Below are 15762 nucleotides of genomic sequence, written 5' to 3' on the forward strand. Positions count from 1 at the left end.
TAAGTCCGGGGGCCCGGGGACTCACGGTGCACGAGGTTATGGAAGTGCCACTGTTGCCGGAGGTCCTTAGTCCGTCCTTTGGACCTCTGTGAGGGGCTACAGAGAGGTGGTTTTCCCGGTCCCTCTCCTGGAGGTATCAAATAACCTGAGCTCCATGTGAGGGAGAGAGGCTGGAGGTCATTAGGCAGTACTTTGGGACTTTGTGAGGTGCCAAAGAGAGGTGCTTTTCCCGGTCCCTCTCCATGAGGTGTGAACAAACCTGTTTGCCTGTATTAGGAAGCCGAGCTGGAGGTCATTAGGCCGTCCTTTGGGGCTCTGTGAGGTGCCAAAGAGAGGTGCTTTTCCCGGTCCCTCTCCTGGAGGTGTGAAAAAACCTGTTTGCCCGTATTAGGAAGCCGAGCTGGAGGTCATTAGGCCGTCCTTTGGGGCTCCGTGAGGTGCCAAAGAGAGGTGCTTTTCCCGGTCCCTCTCCTGGAGGTGTGAAAAAACCTGTGCCCGTATTAGGAAGCCGAGCTGGAGCTACTTCGGGGTCTGTGAGCAGCCACAGAGAGGTGCTTTTCCCGGTCTATTTCATGGAAGTCTGACATGAGCAGAGTGTGCATGCTTTGAAACTAATACACCCACGCTTAGCATGCTATTTTAGGGTATACATCTTATCTTATCACCATGGATGTACCTGTATATAAATAAAGCTTACAGCACCGGGTATTCCCAGGCGGTCTCCCATCCAAGTACTGACCCGGCCCGACCCTGCATTACTATGGGTCTCTGACACAATCAGATTTTTACCACACTGTTAGCAGGCTTTAATCATATTTTTAGCACTCTTTTCCCCGCAGAAACTAGTTTAAATCACCGTGGTCACCATGGTGGGGATTTAGGAATGTACCTGTGTGTAGTGCGGAGCTTCCCTGCACTTTAAATCCATTGATTTGCCCTGTTTTTGTCGTATTTTCTACTGTTAATGCACTGTGCTCCCTGGGATGATGCGCCCTCCTGTGGGGACACATGAGAACTGCACTCAAATCACTTTGTGCTTTTTAAACAGTTTAAAATAGTTTTTTCCACATTTAAAAACCGCTTTCTGCCCTGGAAATCATTTCTAATCATTATTACCGTTATGGAGGGGCTGCAGGAACACTTTCCCCGCCTTGCAAACATTTATTCCTGGGTAAAATAATCCATTTGTTCCGCCTGCTTTCCGTCAGCACCTGCGGCTGTCGGATTAAAACAGTTTAATGCACTTTTAAAACTCACGTACCAAGGATTCCTGCTCCTGGACCTCTGCATGTGTGTGTGCCTGTCAGCCTGGGGCCCTGAGAGCAGCGACTCTGCCGTTTTTACCTGCTTGTCCATTTGGCTATTCAAATGTTAACAAAACGGACGGATTTCCGTCCATTTGGCTATCCGAATGTTAACGAAACGGACAGACTTCCGTGCGCATCAGCAGCTGTCGGATTAAAACAGCTTAATGCGCTTTTACCACTCACGCAGCCAGGATTCCTGCTCCTTTCCTGGGTTACAAAGTGAGGTGACGCAGCCTTTCCTCTGGGTGGGCTCTGTGGGGGGGGTATTGCAGCCTGCTCCTCTCTGCCTGCTGCTGCTGCTGCGCTCTGCCTGCCGCTGCATTCTGCCAGCCGCTGCGCTCTGCCTCTATCCACACAACTTTCCCCCACCTCTCAGAGACTTATTGCTGAGTAAAAAAGCCATGTGCACCGCCCTGGTTCTCTGCACGTGTGTGTGCCTGTGAGTCTGAGGCCCTGACCGCAGCGGCTCGGCTGTTTTTACCTGCTTGTCCATTTTGCTATAAGACTGTTAACGAAGCGGACGGATTTCCGTCCATTTGGCTATCAGATTGTTAACGAAATGGACAGATCCACCGTTTTCCCCCTAAAAATGATTTGTAATCGTTATTTTTGCATTTAAATGATTGATGCTATCATTAATATGGTCCCTTAACACAATGCACATAGTCTGGAGCTCACTGGGGTCCTGCATATGCTTTAATCAGGCTTGTCCATTTGGCCATTCAAATGTTAATGAAACGGACGGATTTCCGTCCATTTGGCTATCCGAATGTTAACGAAACGGACAGACTTCCGTGCGCATCAGCGGCTGTCGGATTATAACAGTTTAATGCCTCAGCCTACCCACAAATCCGGCTCATTTCCTGGGTAACAGTGTGATATGAAGCAGCCTGTCCTCTGTTGAATTAAAACCAGTTTAATGCACCTTTAACACTCAGCCTACCCACAAATCCGGCTCATTTCCTGGGTAACAGTGTGATATGAAGCAGCCTGTCCTCTGTTGAATTAAAACCAGTTTAATGCACCTTTAACACTAAGCCTACTCACAAATCCGGCTCATTGCCTGGGTAACAGTGTGATATGAAGCAGCCTGTCCTCTGTTGAATTAAAACCAGTTTAATGCACCTTTAACACTCAGCCTACCCACAAATCCAGCTCATTTCCTGGGTAACACAGTGAGATTGTCAGCGGCTGCTGTTGAATTAAAACAGTTTAATGCACTTTTAACACTCATGTACACCGTTCATATGGTTCCCTAACACAGTGCACACAGTCTGGAGCTCTCACTGGGGTCCTGCACAGGCTCCAGTCCGGCGTTTTAACGAAATGGGCATATTTCCGTCCATTTGGCCATTCAAATGTTAACGAAACGGACGGATTTCCGTCCATTTGGCTATCCGAATGTTAACGAAACGGACAGACTTCCGTGCGCATCAGCGGCTGTCGGATTATAACAGTTTAATGCCTCAGCCTACCCACAAATCCGGCTCATTTCCTGGGTAACAGTGTGATATGAAGCAGCCTGTCCTCTGTTGAATTAAAACCAGTTTAATGCACCTTTAACACTCAGCCTACCCACAAATCCGGCTCATTTCCTGGGTAACAGTGTGATATGAAGCAGCCTGTCCTCTGTTGAATTAAAACCAGTTTAATGCACCTTTAACACTCAGCCTACCCACAAATCCAGCTCATTTCCTGGGTAACACAGTGAGATTGTCAGCGGCTGCTGTTGAATTAAAACAGTTTAATGCACTTTTAACACTCATGTACACCGTTCATATGGTTCCCTAACACAGTGCACACAGTCTGGAGCTCTCACTGGGGTCCTGCACAGGCTCCAGTCCGGCGTTTTAACGAAATGGGCATATTTCCGTCCATTTGGCCATTCAAATGTTAACGAAACGGACGGATTTCCGTCCATTTGGCTATCCGAATGTTAACGAAACGGACAAACTTCCGTGCGCATCAGCGGCTGTCGGATTAAAACAGCTTAATGTGCTTTTACCACTCACGCAGCCAGGATTCCTGCTCCTTTCCTGGGTTACAAAGTGAGGTGACGCAGCCTGTCCTCTGAGTCTCCCCGCCTCTCAGAGACTTATTTCTGTGTAATAAAAGCCATGTGCTCCGCCCCCTGGATCTCTGCATGTGTGTGTGCCTGTGAGTCTCTGGCTACTGTCCACATGCCCGCATTATGAGGCACTATTTTCAGATACATGTTCTCATTTTCACCACTTTTCCCTTGGGTAAAATTAGGTCTGGCACTTTGGCTAACCTCACCACTGTCGGTCGTCTCCCGAGAGTGGACGTCCATTGCCTGTAAATAGGGCTAACATTAGGTTTGTCACTTTGGCTAACGGGTCGTCTCCAGAGAGTGGACATCCATTGCCCCTAAATAGGGTTAGAGTTTGCGTGGAGGACCGCACGTTTTCCCGTCAAGTTAGTATTTTATAAATCGCAAACATTGCGTAGAAACTGGCATACGCCATTTTTTGAGCGTATATCCCTTTATACATGAGGCCCCAGTACATTCTTTATCACATAACAGAGGTTAAACAAGTCAACAGAAAACAAATCTTACCTTTGCTGGTATTGATGTGCTCCCATCTCAAATTGTCCTTATCTTTTCCCATTCGGATTTGACGTTCTGCTTCTTGGCAGGGGTTAAGTTCTCATGTACTCCTCATCTTGCTGACTAAAAAATATGATGACAAATCAGTCTCCACGGACACAATATAATAATATTAATATGTGTAATATTGTAATCTGTTCACACAAATACAGCATTATTGACAAATATTTGCCACTTTATTAAGAACTAATATCTGGGGGCATTTTACTGCCTCTTTTAAAAGCACACATCTATTTATCTAAGGGTGATTATTTGACATCAAGACAAATATTGAACGGTAAAATATCACTTTAAAAAAACCTCATGAATTTAAAAGTTTTGTATTTTTCTTTAAAAGCAGAATGCTCATTTACCAATTAAGTTAAAATGATGACAAACCTAACTTTGCTGCCCTCACTGTTTTCGTGACTGAAGTTTTAATAATAAAATAAATGATAAAGTATTATGTAGCTTATAAAATAATGTATAATGTATAGCCTAATGTTAACATTGACGTTAAAGTTCTGCTTTGACAGTCGAGGCAGAGGGAAATTATGGACAGCTGGACACGATCAAATACATAAGTTAACGTTCACTTTATTCAGTTGTGTCTATCTAACAGACATATCGTTTTTAATGTATAAAATATGAACAACTTAATTCACTATGTTCCATTATCCAGGCGACTCATTGAAGATCCAGGATGATAATAATGCCGTCATTTGTAGGTAACACTCAGACGCGGGGCGAGGTCTCTTAGTATGACGTATGACTTACATGCGCGAGGCTGACATTTGGCGCCATTTTGTGTGTAAAATGGCGGGGGAATGTGTAACATTTGGCGGAATTTTGTATCATTTATTAATTTAGAAATCAACACACACACACATCATGGTGTATGAGGTCAATATTTGTAAAGGTCATACAACATGTGTGGGGGGTGAAAACAGTCAAATAGCAATATTACCTAATAATACAGACATGGTACTGAGTATACAATTATTAATTATGCATTAAAATTAGGGCTGTCGTTAATAACGCGTTAACGCAAAAAAAAATTAACGCCACTAATTATTTTAACTCGATTAACCCATGTGTATTTTTTGTCCTCGGCCGCCCCGTAGTTTCAGAGCGCATCAAGTTTAAAATACCATCTACAAGCTGATGCTGACAGCCCCGCTCCTGCCGTCCGCTTGCGGCAGACCACACTTCCACGCTCACCGGCAGGCACCGACTGGCCATCGGGAGGACCGGGAGGGAGGGAGTATGTGTGGCGCGAGAGAGAGACCTTACGTGTATTGTTGTTGTTAGCATCTGGTGCTAGCTAGCTGTGCTAACGGATATAAGGAGCTGTTTCAATGAAAACAGAGGAGCGACATTTCGCCGACAACTGCGCCGAGCACTTGACTTTAGGCAGTGAAGGATTATTTGAATTATTTGAAGTATTAAAGTAACGTGGTATGACAGGAAAGTTAAATCTGGTATATTCATTTTAATGCCACCTTATTTATATTCATGTGTGTTAAATTAGAAAGGACAAAGTATCTTTTCCCTCCCCCAATATATTGAGGTGAATTCCTTGTGTTTAGAGAGAGAGGTGAGAAGGGGACACCATATTTGGAGATAGTGCCAGACGCTGGAATGCTTCCCTCGTAAAAAATGGGTGTGTGTGACACAATCTTGTAGCAGATGTGTATGTGTTTTCATTGCAGTAAATAGATCTGCTACATGATTACTGGTCAACTATACCTCTGTTCTTATTCTTTCATGTCTGGGTACTAAATGGCTACAAACATTGTGGAGAAATTAGCTTAAACATCTTTTATTACTCTATATGAAATGGAAGCAGTTTTTTATGACAGGGACGAGAGAGGTGGGGGAGGGACGCATTCCAGGAGTTTCAGCATGTCAATTGTCAGGGGAATCGACTTGTTTTCAATAGTGGTGTGTGGTTAGTTACTTTGTGTTAATAATAGCAGTATGTGTAAAGGAAGCTGGAAATATACAATGTGAAACCTTTTATTTGAAGTAAAGATGTGAACAATAGCTCAAACAAATGGAAGGGCCATAGGTAAGCCTGTGAGAAGTTTGACTATTTGAAAAGCATCTCTAATACCGCTTAAGAGCATAGGTAATGTGTTCCTCGTTGTTATTGATATGAAAGTAATTAACATGTATTACGTATATTTAGCCAACTATAACAACTATATCTTAAAACATACTTTTAACTTGTGTGTGGCAGTCAGGAGGCGGGAAGATGGACTCAGGGACACAGGGCCATAAAGGAGATGTGTGTGTGCTGGCTAAAAGCTGCTGTGTCGCACTGATTGGGTGCGACAGGCCATGTGTTGATCTCTGCCAATAAGATGACCTCTGGGGGAATGCACGTACACACCTCCTCCTGTGTTTTAGTATGAAAGCCTGTGTTTTCCTTTGGTTCGGGCTCTTGTTTTTCACCAGCCGTTCCTGAGACCTGTCTCACACACGTGGTAGAACCTGAGCCCGGAGTACTCTGCAGAGTGCTTCGTGATTTATTTGTATTTGTATTTTGTATCGTTGCCTTGTATCATTAAAGCCGGATTATTGTTTCACTTGCATTCTGGTGTTTCTTAATCCCTCTCTTCTCCCGAATTCACCCAGCTTGTCAAACGACACGCGGAGACGAGGTTGGTTTGCAACATCCTCTAAATCTCCAACAAATGGTGAACCCGACGTTTCTGAGTGGGGTGTTTTCGGGGAAGAGACCACCAGCGGCGAGCGGACGGAATAGTCCAGGGCTAAACATCTCGGCCTCTTCTGACAACTACAAACAGAGCTCTGTACAATAGGCTACCAGGTGAGCAGACACGATTTAATTCGAAACCTGTGATTTGACCATATTCCAAATTTTAGGGTTGTCAGACGAAGTTTACAGTGTTTTTATGGTAACAGTACAGATTCATATTTTAGATAGGTAGGAAAGTTATATAACATAAAAGTGAATCAACGAGGTATGTAAGACGAAGGTGAAAGGCCCCGTACTTTTTTCAGAAAGGAGACGGCTGAAGACTCGTTGGGGGACGTCCAGTGACCGTTTTCAGACGGCATCCAGGAGACGAATCTGAATAACAATTCTTAGGTTCATAGGAATCGAAGTTGAGTTATAAGTAAAATCCAAAGGAGAGTAACGCAACCTTCAAAAAGCAATTTTGAAGTGACCGGACCTCATTAATCCTTTGTTCTGTGGGGGTTGAATCTGTGAACATTTACTGGTAACAAGGACAGTAAGTCAGATCAATAGATATGAAGTCTCTGAATATTTACTGGTAACAAGGACAGTAAGTCAGATCAATAGATATGAAGTCTGTGAATATTGACTGGTAACAGAAACAGCCTAAGTCAGATGAATAGATACGAAGTCATAATGAAGGGAACATTTTAACGAGAGGAGCGTGAGTTAAGAGCTTACGAGGACAGTGGGTTCAAGCAAAAAATTGAATAAAAGGATAGCAGAAGTGTTAATTGTTGAAAGAAGCCCCCCCTTTTCCAAAGGAGAGGCTGAGAGCTACAGCGGGGGAGAGAGATGGGGGTGTCAGTATTTGTCTGTGAGAGTTCCCCCACCCTTTTTCCTCTCGAGAGCAGCAGCAGCAGCCCGGAGTGTGTCTGCTTGCTTTTTTCTCTAGTGATCTGAAGTTGGAGTGAAATACATAGAAAATTAACAGATCAAGGTGTGATTTGAAGTGGAAGATATATTGAAATAAATAAGAAACAATGATTTGCTGCTATTTAAATATAGTCTTTGAGAACTGATTGATACCGTTGCAGTGCGTTGTGAATTTCATGGTATTTGTCATTAACTAAGGATTGTACTTAATTATATTCCAAGGGGAAAATTATATTAAATACAGGAACAAAAGAGTAGAAAGTAAAGAGAAGATTTTTGTAAGTTCGTCAGAGGGAATCTGTTAATGTTTAAGCATGACAGAGGTCCTGCACGAGGTTTTACTCCAGCCATCTCACACGGTTACACAAAGGGGTGATTTATGAGAAACTTGTGGTCAGGAGAAATGAGATGTTTTGGAGAGTAGACAGAGAGAGAGAGAAAAGTAAGGTTGTTGCTAAAATATAGAGAGTAAAAGTTATATAAAGTTAACTACTATTCGGGAGAATGTCATATTGTTGAATGAGTAACCTAAAATAAGTGAAGATGGTGAAATAGTTTGATTAAGGATACAACCGGTAACAACTGATTAAATACACAGTGATGGTGTACATGAACATTGAGAGTAGATTAAGTTGTTTTGTTCTTCATGCTTTTCACCAGAAGTCATTTGAATTGTTATTATTTTTAAGTCGTGTTGTTTTGTGTTATATTTCTAGACTATAATGTACCCACATGCATGTGGTTTCTTTGTCCCAGTTCATTTTAAAGTCAGCCGCCTCATGGCTAAATCTATTTGACCCCATGAGGTCAAGAGTCATTCTGTTAGACCACCATCTTGTGAAAGACAAATCATTGTTCTTTTGTCACATTTTGAATTAGAAAAGAGTTCATTTTGCTAGATCAATTTATCTATAAATGTTGTAGTGGGAGTTTTGTGTTTGCTAACATTTTTAGGAACGACAACACTAGGAGATGAGTAAACTCAAGAATCCGTGGGGTGTAAATACATTAAGAAAAACACATTTTTATACTCTAACTTTTTGCACATCATAGACAAGGTATTTAGACAATATAAATAAATATTCACCAAAAGTAATAAGTAAAATGGAAAGTAGACATGGGCCTATACTTGAGTCAAAGTATATTACTGTGATCTGATCAGTGTGCTCTGCAGGTTTACTATTGTTCTAAGTAACAGTGGGATTTAAAATATTGGAGAAAGTATGGAGATGTTCTTTCGTAGTGTGTGAAATATGTAATGCTTGAAACAGGTATTTCAATTTATGGAAGAAAATGGTTTCCTGAAAGACTCAGGTTGGGTAGATATGTAACAATGGATGAAACAATTTATAGAGGGAGTTTTTGTAATATCATTAGTAGACATTAATGGTGTTGTTTAGATGGCATTTAGCAACTAAGACATATAGTATGATTAGAAAGAGACAGAGTGGAAAGGGTTGGATTGATTCAATCTCAGTGTGCTAGATTTCTTATGGATAATGCGTCCCGGGACCTGGACTCCCCCTCTGAGTTAGAAAGGCTACGACCCCGTCCCTCCAAGCAGACAAAAGACCCAACCCAAAAGGAGGCTCCTCCTTCTCCATCAAACAGACAGAGAACCGGAGCTGAACCGTCTCCACCTGAGGCATCCAGAACCAAACCGCTTGCTGACATACAGAAATACTCTCATCAGTCCCTCAGACAGGGCATGAAGCTGAGCCACGAGATTTGGCACAGGAGCAGAGTGGGGGACATGAGAGCAGAGTCCGCCCTCCATGAAGCAGCAGAGAGACTGTAAAGGGGAGATGGAATGCAAAGCAGTGCAAGAACAGTGGCATGATGTGGGCTGCAGATGTGACTGGGCCAAAGGCTGCCTAAAACAGTTACAGCGGATGGATTCAAGAGCTGATGGACTGAAGAGAAGACAGAATCAGAGGAGTTGGCATAGTCGATTTGAAGTGAGGAGGTCGGGGTCACGGCTTGAGACAACCAGGGGAGGAGAAAAGGAGAACGGGAATGAGTGAGTTTACACATAAACACACTTATTCACAAAACGCACATAGAAGACACCACATTTAAAGAACTTGAATTGACTTGATAAATAAGTAAAGATAAAAAGAGGTATTAACCATGAATTAATCGATTGGTAAATTCAAAATAGCAGTAAAGAGGAAACTATTAATGTAAAATGAGAAAATCATCCTAAAACACACTGAGGGTTAAAGGGGAGACATGAGGGAAATATGCACTACACTTTAAGCAGGGGGTGTTTTGGAGTAGCACAGTGTAGAACCATATTCTTCAATCTTTCCATCATATTAATAAATTATTCTTCAAGAGATTTTTATTCATGTGTGAATAAAGCAGTGATTTCATTTGTTACAATATTGATTTCACCATTGTGGCATAGTTATTACCATAGGAGGGCTTTAGGATGGAAACTGTTTTTAATCCTTGATAGAGTAAAGGGTGATGGTTGCATGTTCGGACACCCAAGGTTCCACACACTGCTAAAGAGTTTAACATTGTTTTTAAGTAGACCAGAATTGAAGATAAATGAGTATAAGGAGCTATGAAATGCAGAGCTACACAGATCCTAGTAATGTTTTGACTTAAGATAATAGTTATGTACACAAGTTTCTGAATTAGATTTCTTAGACATTTTAATACTACTTAGTTGTAAATAAATTGCAGTAGTAGTAGTACTATTATGAAGTGAGTTTTGTACCAAGTTGCAGGAAATGTGGGAAGCAGCCGTCCCGATGACAAGTTAGAGATATCTGACTTAAGGTGGTAATCGGGAATTGATAAATGATGGCGCTCCATATATGACTGATTTTTGTAGACAAAGGATACTGGCCTATGCTGAAATATCAAAGTCTCTGCAGAGCACGACACATGGCCAATGAAACTGAGACCGAATGACCTTTGACCCTGACTGACAGTGTGACTTGAGAAAAGCACTATCAATGACTGACTCTGGGGCTGACCAAACTTGACTTTACAACCTGACAGTGTGAGTGTGGAGGAATTTCTGCATGTGATCAGTGTAACTGCATGATTCTAAAACAATAACTAACCGAGCATGTCTTTGGACTAATACATTATTTTGGAGCTCCATGGGAAACACAGGTTTCCTACAATTCCACGCATTTGGAAAAATGCACATGTGACCCGTTTCTACTTCCCACAGGAGTTGGCGGTTTGCAAATGTAAAACTCAAACTAAAATCTAAAGATTCTGTTTCTTTTAGGACTGCCAGCTGGAAATGAACACTTATTTTCCCTGGAGTGTTTACTGTGAAAAATGATGGATGTACTTTTGTGAATGATGTTTGGTATTTTCTTATAACCACTGGTTACCTGAAGGTTTTCTTCCCATACAGGATTTTATTACACATGTTTACATGTGTAAAAAGGGGGAGTGTGGGATATTTTCATTTAGGGACTGGAAGAAACCTGCCGCCCCAACTCAGATGTTCAATCTGACCATTGATTGACAGTTTTAGATTTAACCTGCTCCATATCTGGGGATAAGATAATGTTTGATTAATGTTGACATGTTTCTAATATTGATTGAGTTATAACAGGTAACACAGATGCAGAATCAGTGGCCAAGGGGCTACTGAGAGAGGTAATTCCAGAATGAGAATGAGAAGGTGAACTGTGATAATGAAAACAATTTTGTAATATTTCAACAGGTATTAAAGTAACTGAGGTTTGAAATGTAGAAAGAACATATTACAGCTAAGTTAAAACATAGTAATGTAATGAGATAGAATTTAATTTAGACAACATCTTGTAACTAGCCTGGTAAAGAAGTAAAAGCCATAGACTGTTTAGATCATTAGGGGGATGTACATTTAATTTAAAGTCATAATGGAAAGACAGTTGATGACAGTATGTTGGATTTCTGTATTCATTTTTCAGCTTGATAATATCCAAGCAGTGACAGGTAGAAGCAGTCTCGCCTGGAAATTATTCACTTTGTCAGTATCATGATTTTAGTTGTTTTTAATCCATAACATTAGTTTGTTCCATTACCAGAAACATTAGCAGTTCATATTATATTTAGATTTTAAATGGGATCTCAAGGATTTCATTTATAATAACACAGATGCTTGTCAGGAATTCAGAGCTATTGAGATATGTTATTTAGTTCACCTGAAGATGTTGGGGTTTATTTTGTTGACACAGGCCAAGTATTAGAATTCTGAAGCGGCCTACCAGTGGTGGGTCAAACACCTGAGGGCCCAGAAGCACTGAGCGTAGACTTGAGGGGTGGGTATCAGATTTCTCCACACAGGTTGCTGACGCCAAAAGGGGGACCCGAGGAGCAGGAGGCCGACACAGCGGAGTTCGTCAGGCCTACGTGACTCAACCCCAGGTTCTCCGGCCTCTACAGAGTGACCCAGAGGACATCTCATGCCGTCCGCCGAGGAGCAAAGGGGGACATCTGGTACTACTGGAGCCAGTGTGTGGCGAGGAACACTCCGGCTAGGACCTTGGAGGACATCAGGATGGACCTGGCTATCGTCAACGCGGACATCCCTACAGCAGACGACTTGGAAGCAGGCATCAGCGGACTGGAGGAGAAGGACCTCGCGGACATCCCTACAGCAGACGACTTGGAAGGAGGCGTCAGCGGGCTGGGGGACTTCTCGAGGCAGCAGAGGAGTCTACTTCTCTCTGATCAGATTCATCAGTTCCACCTTTGAAGGAAAGGCCGCATCTCCCCCTCCCTATCAGCTGCCCTTGTTGGCGTATTCCGCTGAGGGGGGGGGGGGGGGGGGGGGGCCCTGATGATTCAACAACACGCAAGGATGCTGCCGTCTGGCACTCAGGCTCTCACTCTGATAGTTTCTTCACTGTCATTGGAGGTTGTTTTCTGTTCTCAAAGGTTTAATGAAGGGGGACAGACACAGTATCAAAGAATGACAGTAGTTTGTTTCAAATGTCTTATGTGTGTTGGTCTCGTTAATGCGAGACCAAAAAGGGGGAATTGAAGGATTATTTGAATTATTTGAAGTATTAAAGTAACGTGGTATGACAGGAAAGTTAAATCTGGTATATTCATTTTAATGCCACCTTATTTATATTCATGTGTGTTAAATTAGAAAGGACAAAGTATCTTTTCCCTCCCCCAATATATTGAGGTGAATTCCTTGTGTTTAGAGAGAGAGGTGAGAAGGGGACACCATATTTGGAGATAGTGCCAGACGCTGGAATGCTTCCCTCGTAAAAAATGGGTGTGTGTGACACAATCTTGTAGCAGATGTGTATGTGTTTTCATTGCAGTAAATAGATCTGCTACATGATTACTGGTCAACTATACCTCTGTTCTTATTCTTTCATGTCTGGGTACTAAATGGCTACAAACATTGTGGAGAAATTAGCTTAAACATCTTTTATTACTCTATATGAAATGGAAGCAGTTTTTTATGACAGGGACGAGAGAGGTGGGGGAGGGACGCATTCCAGGAGTTTCAGCATGTCAATTGTCAGGGGAATCGACTTGTTTTCAATAGTGGTGTGTGGTTAGTTACTTTGTGTTAATAATAGCAGTATGTGTAAAGGAAGCTGGAAATATACAATGTGAAACCTTTTATTTGAAGTAAAGATGTGAACAATAGCTCAAACAAATGGAAGGGCCATAGGTAAGCCTGTGAGAAGTTTGACTATTTGAAAAGCATCTCTAATACCGCTTAAGAGCATAGGTAATGTGTTCCTCGTTGTTATTGATATGAAAGTAATTAACATGTATTACGTATATTTAGCCAACTATAACAACTATATCTTAAAACATACTTTTAACTTGTGTGTGGCAGTCAGGAGGCGGGAAGATGGACTCAGGGACACAGGGCCATAAAGGAGATGTGTGTGTGCTGGCTAAAAGCTGCTGTGTCGCACTGATTGGGTGCGACAGGCCATGTGTTGATCTCTGCCAATAAGATGACCTCTGGGGGAATGCACGTACACACCTCCTCCTGTGTTTTAGTATGAAAGCCTGTGTTTTCCTTTGGTTCGCGCTCTTGTTTTTCACCAGCCGTTCCTGAGACCTGTCTCACACACGTGGTAGAACCTGAGCCCGGAGTACTCTGCAGAGTGCTTCGTGATTTCTTTGTATTTGTATCGTTACTGTATATCATTAAAGCCGGATTATTGTTTAACTTGTATTCTGGTGTTTCTTAATCCCTTTTCCCGAATTCACCTAGCTTGTCAAACGACACGCGGAGACGAGGTTGGTTTGCAACATCCTCAAATCTCCAACAGCAGGTAGCCAGACAGTGGGACATTGTACGAAAAGTCAGCACGATCAGCACGGATAGTGCGCCCAACATGATTGCAGCGTCCAGGCAGCTCCCGTTCGAGCATATTCCTTGAGTTGCACATAGCTCCGACTATCCATCACTCACTCACTCTCTCTCTCTCTCTCACACACACACACACACACACACACACACACACACACACACACACACACACACACACACATTTCTCTCACACACACACACACACACACACACACACACACACACACACACACACACACACACACACACACACACACACACACACACACTAGCCTAACAATACCTTAGTTATAAGGACATATGGTATAACTGGACATTTTATACACACAGACACACACACACACAAACACACACACACACACACACACACGCACACGCACACACACACACTAGCCTAACAATACCTTAGTTATAAGGACATCAGGTATAACTGGACATTTTATACACACACACTCATGACGCATGAATCGAACCACGTACAAGGTTCTCCTGGAACAAGTCGTGCTTCCTTCTGCTCTGACAAAAATGATTGTTTTTTCCAGCAGGACGATACTCCATGCCACACAGCCAAGTCAATCAAGGTGTGTTTGGAGGATCACCAGATCCAGACCCTCTCATGGCCACCCCAATCTCCAGACCTGAACCCCATGGGAAACCTCTGGAATGTGATCCAGAGGAAGATGGTTGGTAATGTGCCATCCATCAATGCTGAGTTGCTTGAATTGTTGCACCAGGAATGACATAAAGTCACCCAGCAGCCATGTGACAGACTGGTGGAGAGCAGCCAAGCTGTGATTCAAAATCAGGGTTATTCCTCCATCTGGTGATCCTCCAACCACACCTTTCAATGTTATAATTTTTGAGGGCGCAAGAAGATTCTTTGGGGTTTGCAACACACTTAATTATTGCCCTCTCAGAGAATGAGACTGTTACAGCTGTCGTGTTAAACCTTGGAAGATTCTGAGTATTGTATGTGGTAGGTTCGTTATCAGAACAGGAAGCCCCATAAGGGATGAAATCTTCATCAAGTTGGAATGTGTCAGAGGTAGTAGCAGCCGTGTCTTGTTGTACAACACAGTTCTTTGTAGAGACGGTTGGTGCAGTCTTACCATGGGGTGGCTTTGAATCCCTGATGGTGGCAATGAGAGGATCCCGATCGTTATTTGCTTCAGAGTCAGGTGGGCAGTCTTCATCAGCGCTGGATCCATCGCTACTAGACGCAGTTTTGGGAATGTAGTCTTTATCACAGAAGGAACCTTCATTACTGGAAAGGCAGATGTCCTTCACCTTTGAACAAAAAAGGAATACCAAGTTTGTATTTTCTTCATTATCCAGAAAAATGTACTGGTAACATTTGTTGAGCATTATTTTAACATCGAATCACTGTGCATTTCACTATATAACAAAGAAGAAAGCAAGTGAAATTGAATTTTAGTTAAGTTTTTGAAACCAGACCAAGACCCCACGCAGCATTCTCATCTGTTTGTCATTACTGGTGTCACTTTCTGGTTGCTAACAAACGCCATTGTAACACATAAACACACTTCAGCGCACACTGGGAGGGGGGGGGGGGGGCAGGAGCTCCAACAAGGCGTGTAGGACAGAGAGTGAATACACATACTGTACAGAGATGCTGTATGAGAAACCAATGTGAGTTTGGAACATTGAACATTATATATCTATTCTAGTAGACCTTTTGGATCAGTCAAAATTGATCAGTGGAAATGGCCATGTCATGGGACTGTTAACAGTTATGGAGGTGTGCACATGCTGGATGAAGGCAATGATCTAATGTCTAGTCATGTCAACAGGTTGTAAAATCATCTTTCCTTACAAGGACTGCTGTCCCTACAAGACACCCTGTGACCAGACGGCCTTTATCTTTCTGTGT

At 42.6% G+C, this 15762-nt stretch overlaps 1 long non-coding RNA gene across 1 annotated transcript in view; it reads right to left on the reverse strand.

The window, feature by feature from the left end:
• The window catches only part of LOC307032483, a 33642-nt gene extending 18523 nt beyond the window's left edge, over positions 1-15119 (reverse strand). Inside the window, exons 1-2 of the long non-coding RNA XR_013806275.1 lie at positions 14981-15119; positions 3886-3999 (exon numbers count right to left, since the gene is read on the reverse strand). This is a non-coding gene — a long non-coding RNA (uncharacterized lncRNA). The remainder of the gene's footprint in view (positions 1-3885; positions 4000-14980) is intronic.
• Positions 15120-15762: the final 643 nt, after the last annotated feature.

Source organism: Notothenia rossii, assembly GCF_949606895.1.
Source record: "Notothenia rossii genome assembly, chromosome: 3".
NCBI classification, from domain to species: Eukaryota; Metazoa; Chordata; class Actinopteri; order Perciformes; family Nototheniidae; genus Notothenia; species Notothenia rossii.